We start from the raw sequence: 12208 nt of genomic DNA on the forward strand, positions 1-12208 counted from the left end.
ATAGCTTGACAGCTAAAGAAAATGCAGCCTGTTAATTATGTAGATGAGTGATTCACTTCCATCATAATAAACTGCCCTTGTTAATGTAATGCTTGTTAATGGGCTGGTGTATAAAGATTCCTGAAGGGCCTTGACTGAAGTAAAATGACTAGCTGCTGGATTGGAAGCACAGCCAAACTTGCCCTTTTTTCATCAAATTGTGCTTTAATTGACTGATGCTGTCTTTAGGAGTGACTGGAAGAAGAGTCATCCCTTTTGTCTCCTTGGTAAAATAGCAGGATATTTATGCCCACTAATTAGAAGATAGAGGAATGAAAACCTCTATGCAAACAAAACAAAAGACCATGGGCACTTACTATAATGCAAAAGTGATCCCAAGTATTTTTAAGTGGTCCCCAGTCTGCTGTATAAGACTGATGAGCAGCACAGTTTGTTTTTTTTATAAAAATACATTATAACAAACCTACTGGTGCAACAATTATTTAGACAATAATGAATGAGAATGCATGTATTTATTATAGGTTTCAGCTCAACAGGGACTATTCTTCCACATGTGTTTACCCTAGCTCTCACCGGCCCATTGAATGACTGCCATTTTAACCCCTTGCTGCCAATCATTTGCATCTCATTTGAATATTGAAAGTCAATTAGCTTAAATGTGTCCCAACCAATCATACATAGCCATTTCACGTCCAGAATGTATATTTCTGCCAAGATGTATTCCAGGAGATTACCCAGTGTTCTCCATAAACAGGATTAACCTGGTACAGGTATATATTTAAGGGCACAGCAGCATAGTGGTTATGTTACTGGACTAGTAATCCAGAGGCCTGGAGTAATGACCTAGAGACATGAGTTCAAATCCCACTGCAGCAGCTGTGGAATTTAAATTCAATTAATTATAAAAATCTGGAATATGAAGCTAGTATCAATAATGGTGACCATTAAACCACCGGATTGTTGTAAAAACCCATCTGGTTCACTAATGTAATTTAGAGAAGGAAATCTGCTTCTAGCCCATATATGACTCCAGACCTACAGCAATGTGGTTGACTCTTAGCTGCCCTCTGAAATGGCCGAGCAAGCCATTCCTTTGTACAGGGCCTTCTCTAGGGCAATTAGGGATGGGCAATAAATGCTGGCCTTGATGTGACGCCCACATTCCGTGAATGAATTAAAAAATATATATTGTGTTCCATAGTGTTTATTGCTAAATCAAAATAAGAGTGGCAGACTAGCAGTTATGAATGATTTACATTAAAATTAATCTGATTTGTAACCATATGATTTTCCAAACTTGGTCTTCTTAGACCAGCCCAATTTTGCAGTCCTGAGCATAAGATAGGGCACTCACCTATCGAAAGGAACTGTTATGCTCCCAAACATTCCAGCCTCTCACACACAATGGTTTTCCCCTCACATATATCAGCCATAGCACAGGAGAACTCACCTACTACTAAGGGGTGGAAGTGGTATGGGGAAATGGAAGGCTATTTTTCTCTTGGAGCAGTTTCATGACCTGATAAGAATTTACAATTTAACAATGAATACAATAATATACAGTATTGGATTTCTTAAAGCCTCATTATTCTAGGCGACACATGTTGGCAAGTGGGGGGGGGGGGGAGGGGCCGGTGGGAGTTGAGATGATATCCAACTGGATATAAGCTTTCAAGTCAGACAGTCCGCTCCTGTAGAACAGCAATTAAGATATTCTCGTCTAGCTACTATGATTTAAGGGCTTATGTTCTACAGAGCTGTCCAATTTGTAAATATGGCAAGATATCTCTGTAACATTGTGTTGGGAGACGTATAAAAATGTAGACAGCAGTGAGGACTTGTTTTTTTACAGGGATGATTTTTCCTATGATTTTTCCCTCGCAAGGAAATCGCTGGCTTCCACTTGCTGCTTTCCACGATGGTGCAGCAAGTCAGGAAGGCAATGGGTGGGCTATTAATCTTACATTCTACCAGTCCACATGTTGTATCTCCTCACCATCGCCTCCCTCCAAACATAAATAATCCAAAACTAAATTAAAAACAAAAATCCCAATGCTGCTAACACTTAAACTTCACGTGTTGCCATAGCAACACCTGAGAACAACGCAGGAAAAAAAATCCAACATAGTGCCAGAAATACAAGTCTAAGCTGATTCTTTTTTAATAGCCTTTTTTGTCTCACATCTTCTACAGGTGCTACCAGAGATACTGGACTGTCCTAGTCATGTTCTTAGTCAGTTTGGATTTTTCCCCAATTGTTAATTACTTTCCTCGTTCTATCTTAGTCCTCCCTATAAAACCAAACACCATGCTGACATACACAGATAGACAGGCACCTCACTGTCTGGCATTTCCCAGTGCCACTGTGGAGCTGATTGCTGCGATGTGCACAGGGATTGCCTGGGGTGACCTAGTCACCAATTTCAACCCACCCCGCAACAGGGAAATATCCCAGCATACACTCAGCGCCACACACCCCCCCCCCCCCCCCCCCGATTAAGATCAAGAATTTGAAAATAAAAAAACACAACTGTGAGACTGTGTTTGAACCATGGTTATGTAATTGTGATGAAGACTGCAATTTGTATCTGTTCAACAAGATCGTTACTCCCCGAGTTAGGTCTCCTAGTACCATGCACTATTAACCTTCGAAACGGGCTGGACAATAATCTCCTTAGTGTCAGCTTTGCTCAGTTGGCAGCACTCTCAATAGTCAGAAGCCCCAGCCCATGCCTTGAGCACGTAATCTAGTCTGACACTTCAATGCAGTGCTGACACAGTGCAGCATTATCAAAGATGCAGTATTTTGGATGAGACTATGAGCCAAGACCTGGTCTGCCTGCTCAGGTGGATGTATAAAATGCCATGGCACTATTTGAAGAGCAGGGAATTCTATGCCTGCCTCGGCCTACATTCCTCTCCCAACAAACGCCAGGAAAAACAGATTGTTTGTTTAATTAGCTCATTTGCTGTTTGTGGGACCTTGTGCACAAATTGTCTGCCATGTTTTTCTACATAATAACATTGATTGCAACCGAAAATAATCAGTTGGTTGTAAAGTGCTTTGGACCACCCAAAGAATATAAAAAGTCAAGTTCTTTCTTTCTTGCACTATGAGGATATTTAGGCACCAAGAAAAAGCCATTAGGCTCAACAATTTTGAGGCTTTGGCTATTGAGGGAGTGCAGTGAAGGTTCACCAGACTGATTCCCAGGATGGTGGGACTGGCATATCAAGAGAGACTGGATCAACTGGGCTTGTATTCACTGGAGTTCAGAAGAATGAGAGGGGATCTCATAGAAACATATAAAATTCTGACTGGTTTAGACAGGTTAGATGCAGGAAGAATGTTCTCAATGTTGGGGATTCCAGACCAGGGGTCACAGTCTAAGGATAAGGAGTAAGCCATTTAGGACCGAGATGAGGAGAAACTTCTTCACCCAGAGAGTGGTGAACCTGTGGAATTCTCTACCACAGGAAGTTGTTGATGCCAATTCACTAAATATATTCAAAAAGGAGTTAGATGTAGTCCTTACTACTAGGGGGATCAAGGGGTATGGCGAGAAAGCAGGAATGGGGTACTGAAGTTGCATGTTCAGCCATGAACTCATTGAATGGCGGTGCAGGCTCGAAAGGCCGAATGGCCTTCTCCTGCACCTATTTTCTATGTTTCTATGTTTCTAAATATGGGTGCATGTGGCTTATGGCCAACTCCTAACCTGTAAGGCCCCAGCTGCTCTTCCACAAAGCATGAGATCTCGAGGTGCCGACCGTTCCATAAACAAGCTGGTGTGTGCATCAAGGTCTCTCTCTCTCTCTCTCTCTCTCTCTGCATCAACAACATTCAATGAGGCATGGAACAGAAACTCACTGTAATTGTCGAAATATCATAATTAACTCTATGTGATTAACCCTATACAATACACATATCAACCTACAAAACTAGCAAAAGCTAACAAACAGCCACGACAAAACTGATGCAGGAAAGCAGGCCAGTCTACTTCCACCTCCAGCCCCACCCTCTGACTGACCTGATTGGTTCTATCTTTCCATCCAAATGATTTGATCGGTTGACAGCAACAATTTCCAGTGAAAAAAGTTGACTTTTCTTGTAAAACGCTGATGAGCTGACACATTGGTTAAAAGGCTGAAGGTTGTGTGCTTGGATAATCGGAGTTAAACGGCAATAACGTTGTGGGCTCTTGGGAAATCATTTGTTAAAGGTAAACAGCTGGAACTTGGTTAGCATCACAACATGGGTATAGCACTGAGAAGTCTTTTCCCTGAATCTTTTGAAGGCAGAAGAAGTCCATGAAAGATGTGATAAGAGGTTTGCCTGCACCTTCAGTTATCCATGGAACCGTGCTTACAGACCCAGGCTCAAGTTAACCGGGGAGGCAGCAATGGAGTTGTGACCTCTTCTGCAAGCTCATCGACAGACAATCTCCACTACAGAGGGAGCACTGCCAGTAGCAGTCATGGTCACAACCACTCTGAACTTTTAAGCCTGCTGGCCCTTGTAAGCCACCACAAAAGACATCTGCAATATAAGTCAATCTGCAGTGCATAGATACATCAAGCAGGCCACTAATCTTTGTTCATCGGGACAAATGTCTATCCTCCATGGAGCAGAATGAGAAATCGCTGCAATTCTTCTCTGTCACTGGATTCCTCAAAGTCCAGGAGTTTATTGATGACTATCCAGTCTTCTGGACAAACTGTTCGTGTTCATGAACATTAAAGCTTTCCACTCAATCAGTGTCTAAGTGATTAGTAAACAGCAGCACACGATCATGAAGGTTGATGCTCACTTCTCGGGCAACAGTCAGGAGATTTTAAGGAGAAGATGCACTTGAAGGATGGCTCAGAGGAGGCCAAGGCTAACATTTGTTCCCGACATGCTTGTGAAAGTGAATGTAAATACAATGAGACCCTTAAGGGGAGAGAAAGGATGATACAACAGAAGGATGATACTTGTCCTCAACTTGGGGGAGGTTTCTAGCTTTACCCTCCCCACTCCTTTATGACCTCCCTCGCAATTAATTCCATGGTGTCCTCTCAATTGACTTCAAGGACTTGCAGTGTCAGGCCCCTCTTCCTATACATGTCTGTTCCTTTATGTTAACAGCATCTTGTCCTGCAAGTTGAAGGTATCAGCAACAACAACAAATTGTATTTATATAGCACCTTTAATGTAGTGAAACATCCCAATGCACTTAACAGGAATATTATGAGATAAAAATTTGTCCCAGTACAAATTACAAAGTACAAATTAGCGCAAGTGACCAAAAGCTGGTCAAAGAGGTAGATTTTAAGGAGCATCTTGAAGGAGGAAAGAGAGGCGGAGAGATATAGGCAGGGAGTTCCAGAGCTTGGGGCCGAGGCAACAGAAGACACGGCCACCAATGATTGAGCACATAGTCAGAGATGCTCAAGAGGGCAGAATTAGAGGAATGCAGCCAGCTCGGGGTGGGTGTTGTGGGGCTGGAGGAGATTACAGAGATGGGGAGGAGCGAGGCCATGGAGCTATTTGAAAATAAGGATGAGAATTTTGAAATCAAGGTGTTGCGTAACCAGAAGCCAATGTCGGTCAGCGAGCACAGCGGTGATGGGTGAACGGGACTTGGCGCGAGTTAGGACACGATCAGTCGAGATTTGGATCACCTCTAGTTTACGTAGGGTAGCAACATATAAAGGGACAACTCTGGGGAGAATTTTAACCCCCCAAAATGGGCGGATTTGGATCTGGTAGGAGGTTAAAGTGGTAGAAATCTGAATCCAGAGCCCAACCCACCTCCAACCTGCCCACTTCTGGTTGTAAAGGAGGCTGAATGGGGTGCAGGCAACCATTCTGCTCCCAGGAGATGGGTTGGCAGTTTAAATATTATAATGAGGCTGCGTGCCTCATTTTCAATCTCCATTTTAAATTTAACTCTGGGCAACCGGGTTTCCAAAGCCCCAGGGAACTTCTGAACCCCCCCCCCCCCCCAGCCCCCCTGGAACTCCTCCACAAGGCCTCCGATATCCAATCTCCTCTCCGGCCTCCAAACCCCAACTCTCTGCCCTACTCCCGGCCTTCCAGACCCCCCATTCTGTGATCTCCAACCCCCTCTGATTCTGGCATTCCGATCCCTCCCCTCTGATCCTGGCCTTATGCATCCCAACCCCCGATCCTGACCTACGATTCTGCCCTTCCTCCTCACTGCTCCCCGGCTGTGGCCTAGTACAGCAGACCTATCTGCCCGACAGACAGCCAACCTCTCAATCTGGTTGGGAATGGGGAGGGATGAGGGCCGCGGGGAAACAAAAAATCTGGGTGTTGTTAAATTCTGCAGGGGCTGAGTGAAACCCGTGCTCCCTGCCTACCTCTAAGTTGAAATCCTGCCCCAAGTGTCCATCCTGTAGCCCATAGTGGCTGTGTGTACATGAAGTGCATTGGCAGCGAGGTTTTGTTCAAAGTGAATATTTTTTCGGTAAACCTTTTTAAGAATTCAATGTACCAAAAGTTTCAATTATAAGATGCAGCTGGAATTGGTGCCTTACGGCAATATGCTCATGCACGGTAAACATTCAACAGGCTATAAGGTGGTCTGCATATGTGGCATGAGGCAATAGTCAACACGGTGCAAGGAAACACTTTGTGGCTTGCATGCTTTGTATAATTTTTTTCAAAGTCAACAAACTTCATTCTTAGTTGGCACTAAATTATTTAGGCATTGTGTCAGTACATCCAAGACACACTCAACTGCTGACTAGTGGAGAGGGTGGCCTGGAGTATTAAACTGGGCAATTCCCCTTTCTCCCACCCTTGGCCAGTTGTATCTGTGAAACGGAGTGTTCTTCCTTGACAATGCACTATTATTTCAAGTGAGTGGCTACCAAAGACTCCGATCCTTTTAAAAGGCTGCTGCAGCAATTTAAATGGCTATAATGATGGTGGACATCCTGCTCTTTACCCCAGCCCCAAACACCGACCTTTGAGTTTCCAGCAACTGGTAGTAGATTGAATGCCAGGAGTTGATCTTGAATCCATGAGACCCTAGACTAGAAGTTAGAATAGTATTGGCTGGTGAAGTATGAGTGTAGCCAAAGATTGCTGCACTGCTTCCCGCCGCTGTGCCCTGCAAATAAAAAAATCCACCCACGGCATATGTTTACAACGGAAGAATGGGGGGGAAATAATTTTAGAAGGAAAAACATCTTGGACTTTTGGCCAGTTTACATGAAGACACTTCAGACACAGGAAAGTGTTAACAGTTTATCATTAACAACGAGTTAACCCTACAAGAATGTCCTTCCATGCTCACGAGAACCACATGCTGTCCTATCACATTCTAAAACTTTTGGATACCAATGTCTCTAAAGCGATCAAATACTTTTCTTGGAGTGAAGTAGAAATTATAATCTTGCAAGGTTCCTTTTATTTCTCAGTTAAGACCACTCCATCAGCACCCTGAGGGTTAAAGCTCTTGATAACCTAATCACTTTTCATTCAGGAAAATCAGAAATGCCTTTAATCCTTTGATCTGTGCATCAGAAGCTATATTAAGCTCTTGCTGGCTGCAAATGGTTATCAATTTTTCTTATAGTTATTAACTATGGCTTATGATAAATTGATCACAGATTTTTCAAATTCCAGCTCCAATCTCATCCCAGATTCTTATTTAATTTTTTTTCCAGTTTTTATTGTTTCAGATTTGTAAACAAATGCTTAATCCGTTAGCCCTTACGTGTATTTCCCTTATAAATTAACAGATTGTTAGAGACATGGTAAAGGTGAAACAGAATACAACTTCACTGACAGTTTTATAGGCTGAGTCTCTGAGTGAAATGTCTGGAAATTCTCCTGGCTATTGTCCAAGACATTCAGGTAGAACAGTGGGTTCACTGCTCATGTTAACTGAAACAATCTGGCTCTGAACAAGCCCACCTTGGGCTCAGCCAAGTAGAAAGCTTAATCACTGTGCCAGGCCAAGACAGAGGGAATTATTTACCTTAGGATATAAAGTGAGTGGCTGGCCTGTGAAGTGTGGAAACATGTGAGTGTCAGGTTCGATCACTTACAGCTTTCTCACAGCTCTACTGGGGCCAATGTGTTTAGTGCCAGCGACAGACAGAGATGGACATTGTGTCAGAGGGTGAAGATAAGAAAGAGAATTGAAGCGTTCTAAGTGGAAAGGTTCAAGAAAGTAAGAGGGTTGCAAGTAGAAAGACAAACAAAGAACAGATGCAATAGTATAAAATAAGAAACCAGGAAAATGCATTACAAAAAAAGGACAAAAGCAAAATACCGTGGATGCTGCAATGTGAAATAAAAGATGCTGGAAATCTCAGCGGGTCAGGCAGCATCTGTGGAGAAAAACGAGTTAACGTTTCAGATCAATGACCCTTCATCAGAACAATAAAAGGACAGTAAGGAAGGAGGAGAACAAAAGGGATTCAAAGCTGCAGTTTGCACAAAGGGGGTGAAATTCCTATATCTTCTACCTCTACCCCCACCTCTCCCACTGTGGCACCAAAACTCTAATCCATACCTTTATCACCTTGAGGCTGGATTTCACCAGCACTCTCATTTCTGGCTTCCCCACTTCCACCTTCCATAAACTACAGTTCATCCAGAATCTGCTTTTCTCTACACTAAGGCCTGCATACCCAGCACAATTGTCTTTACCAAACTCCACAGGCTCTCTGTGGCACAGACAATTGACTTTAAATTCCTCATGCCCCACATACAAGATTCTGACGGGACGGGACAGGTTAGATGCGAGTAGAATGTTCCCGATGTTGGGGAAGTCCAGAACCAGGGGACACAGTCTTAGGATAAGGGATAGAAACATAGAAACATAGAAAATAGGTGCAGGAGTAGGCCATTCGGCCCTTCTAGCCTGCACCGCCATTCAATGAGTTCATGGCTGAACATTCAACTTCAGTACCCCATTCCTGCTTTCTCGCCATACCCCTTGATCCCCCTAGTAGTAAGGACCTCATCTAACTCCATTTAGGACCGAGATGAGGAGAAACTTCTTCACTCAGAGAGTTATTAACCTGTGGAATTCCCTACCACAGAGAGTTGTTGATGCCAGTTCATTGGATATATTCAAGAGGGAGTTAGATATGGCCTTTACGGCTAAGGGGATCAAGGGATATGGAGAGAAAGCAGGAAAGGGGTACTGAGGGAATGATCAGCCATGATCTTATTGAATGGTGGTGCAGGCTCGAAGGGCCGAATGGCCTACTCCTGCACCTATTTTCTATGTTTCAATGTTTCAAATCTCTCCATTTCCTGCCCCTCATACCTTCTATGAATTTCTTCATTTTTTTGTATATTTGCCCACATTTTGCTCCTCCAGTACCATCCTATATTTGGTTTTCCATCCCTCTACTCCAACATCAATATATGTTCACCATCAAAAGCCACTCCTTTAGCTATGATGGCCCCACTAGCTAGAACATCCTTCCAAAAAGTCTAGTAACCTTTGCGGGCAGCAAGGATTTTTCTTTGCAATTGGAATCTCGGCGGGGGTGGGGGTGGAGGGGAGTAACAGAAAGGATTATGCTGCTGTATAAAGTTGAGGGTAGATATAGGTGCAAGATTAGCTAATAATTGAAAGCAAACATTGAGGAATAAAAGATGCGAAAACGAATCAGTAATGAAGATTGTGATAGGAGAGTTGGAAGAGATAACCTGGCACTGTGTTTGTGAAAAATGGTGTGGTATTTGAGGAGCGAAGCAGAAGTAAAGTTCTGGTTGCCAGGTGTAGCAAAATCGCTAAAACATCCAAAAAAAATGTATTTATAATTTTGCTCCACACAGCTACAAGAGTAACTCTCCCCATCTATGTCTCTTCATTATGACGACTGTGTCAGCTGTAGCTCAGTGGCTAGCACACTTGTCTTATAGTCAGAAGGTTGTGGGTTCAAGGTACACTCCAGGGACTTGAGCACATAAATCTAGGCTGACACTCCAGTGCAGTGCTGAGGGAGTGCTGCACTGTCGGAGGTGCCGGCTTTCAGATGAGATATTAAACCGAGGCTCCGCCTACTCTCAAGTGGACGTAAAATATCCCATGGCACTATTTCGAAGAAGAGCAAGGGAGTTATCCCTGCCTGGTGTCCTAGCTAATATTTATCCTTCAATCAACATAACAAAAAAACAGGTTCTCTGGGCATTATCACATTGCTGTTTGTGGGAGCTTGCTTGTGTGCAAATTGGCTGCCATGTTTCCCACATTGCAACAGTGACTACACTCCAGAAAGTACTTCATTGGCTTTAAAGGGCTTTGAGACATCCGGTGGGCCTGAAAGGCGCTATATAAATCCAAGTCTTTCTTTTCTTTTGTTTTTATGATGCTGTGTGTAATTAATGTGTAACTTGAATCATTATCTGTTTATAAGCAATGGGGAAAATGTCTGCCAAATACTGTTTAATGAAGCCTGCCCCTTTAAGAAACAGAAATAAGCAGCTCACATGAAAGGAACCAAGAAAAGTAGGTAAACTAAATAGTGCAATTCAAATGACTTCCTTCCCGCATCCAAAGTTAAAGTTCAACATTAAAAGGATATCTACGTATCCCACAACAATCCCCTCCTCCCACTGCCTCGGGGTTGCAGACAGTAATGCAATTAGATATCTGCTGCTATTTCCAATTGTCTGCCAAAACACCATTCACGTCTATTAAAGTATCATGAAAAGCACCCATTACATCAATTTTCAGCAATGGTGTAATTACTCTCTTTCTGGAATGTCATACGACGTGAGTCACTCCACCAGAGTGGGATTTAATCTGAAGACTCAAGGAATGCTTTATATGAGTGTAGAATGGGGAGGGTACTGCTCTCCTATTTATTACTGTATGTATAAAGAAACTTTTCATAAATGAGCTTTTGTTACATGCTCAATGTCCATTGCTCAGATGTTAGGCAGAAAAATGGAGCTCAGAGGGCCATGGTTCAGCTACACGGAACAAAGATTTTATCTTGAATGCGAACAGAAGATTTTTTGATTACTGCATTTTACTTTGTAGTGGACACTAATGCAGGGCCCTGGCTTTTAAAAATTGCATTACTTACCATTTAAACATATTCAGAGAAACATAGCCTGGCATAGGATTGCTCAATAAAATTCATAAATGTTAAACAGTATCATACAGACTGTTTACAAGCGACTTTGTCTAAATTCCTTTTTTCATTGCCTCTTGTTGACCTGTCTGCTAGTTTATTGCTTGATTTGGAACCTTGCTGTGCCCCTTTAGTAGCACCATCTTTAAAGCTGCGTTTGCAGGGAAGACCAGGTATCAGAAGAGCAAACTAAATGAGTCACGCTCTGTCTTTTGGTTTGGAATGTGCAGCCAGAGCAACACTGAATTAAAAAGAAAGAAAGATTTGCATTTATATAGCACCTTTCACAACTTCAGGATGCCCCAAAGCAATTCGCGGTCAATTAAGCACTTTTGAAGTGCTTTTCACTGTTGCAATGTAGGAAATGCAGCTACAAATTTGCACACAGCAAGGTCCCACAAACAGCAATGAGATAATGACCAGATAATCTGCTTCTGATGTTGCTTGAGGAATAAATATTGTCCAGGACACCGGGGATAACTCCCTGCTTGTCCGACATCCAGTTCTGGATGAGCAGAAATTTTCTCCAATTGAATACTGGGACGACCGAAGCCATTGTTTTCGGTCCCCGCCACGAACTCCATCCCTCTCTCCAACTTCACTCTGAGGCTGAACCAGACTGTTCGCAACCTTGGTGTCATATTTGACCCTGAAATTAGCTTTCGACCACATATCCGCATCATAACTAAGACCGTCTATTTCCACTTCTGTAATATCGCCTGACTCCATCCTTGCCTCAGCTTATCCGCTGCTCAAGCCCTCATCCAAGCCTTTGTTACCTCTAGACTTGACTATTCCATGCACTCCTGACTGGCCTCCCACATTCTACCCTACGTAAACTAGACGTGATCTAAAACTCAGCTGCCCGTGTCCTAACTCGCACCAAGTCTCACTCACCCATCATCCCAGTGCTTGCTGACCTACATTGGCTTCAGGTAAAGCAATGCCTCAATTTCAAAATTCTAATCCTTGTTTTCAAATCCCTCCATGGCCTCACCTCTCCCTATCTCTGTAATCTCCTCCAGCCCCACAACCCACCGAGATGTCTGCGCTCCTCTAATTCTGCCCTTTTGTGCATCCCTGATTATAA

Source organism: Pristiophorus japonicus, chromosome 3 (assembly GCF_044704955.1).
Source record: "Pristiophorus japonicus isolate sPriJap1 chromosome 3, sPriJap1.hap1, whole genome shotgun sequence".
Lineage (NCBI taxonomy): Eukaryota > Metazoa > Chordata > Chondrichthyes > Pristiophoridae > Pristiophorus > Pristiophorus japonicus.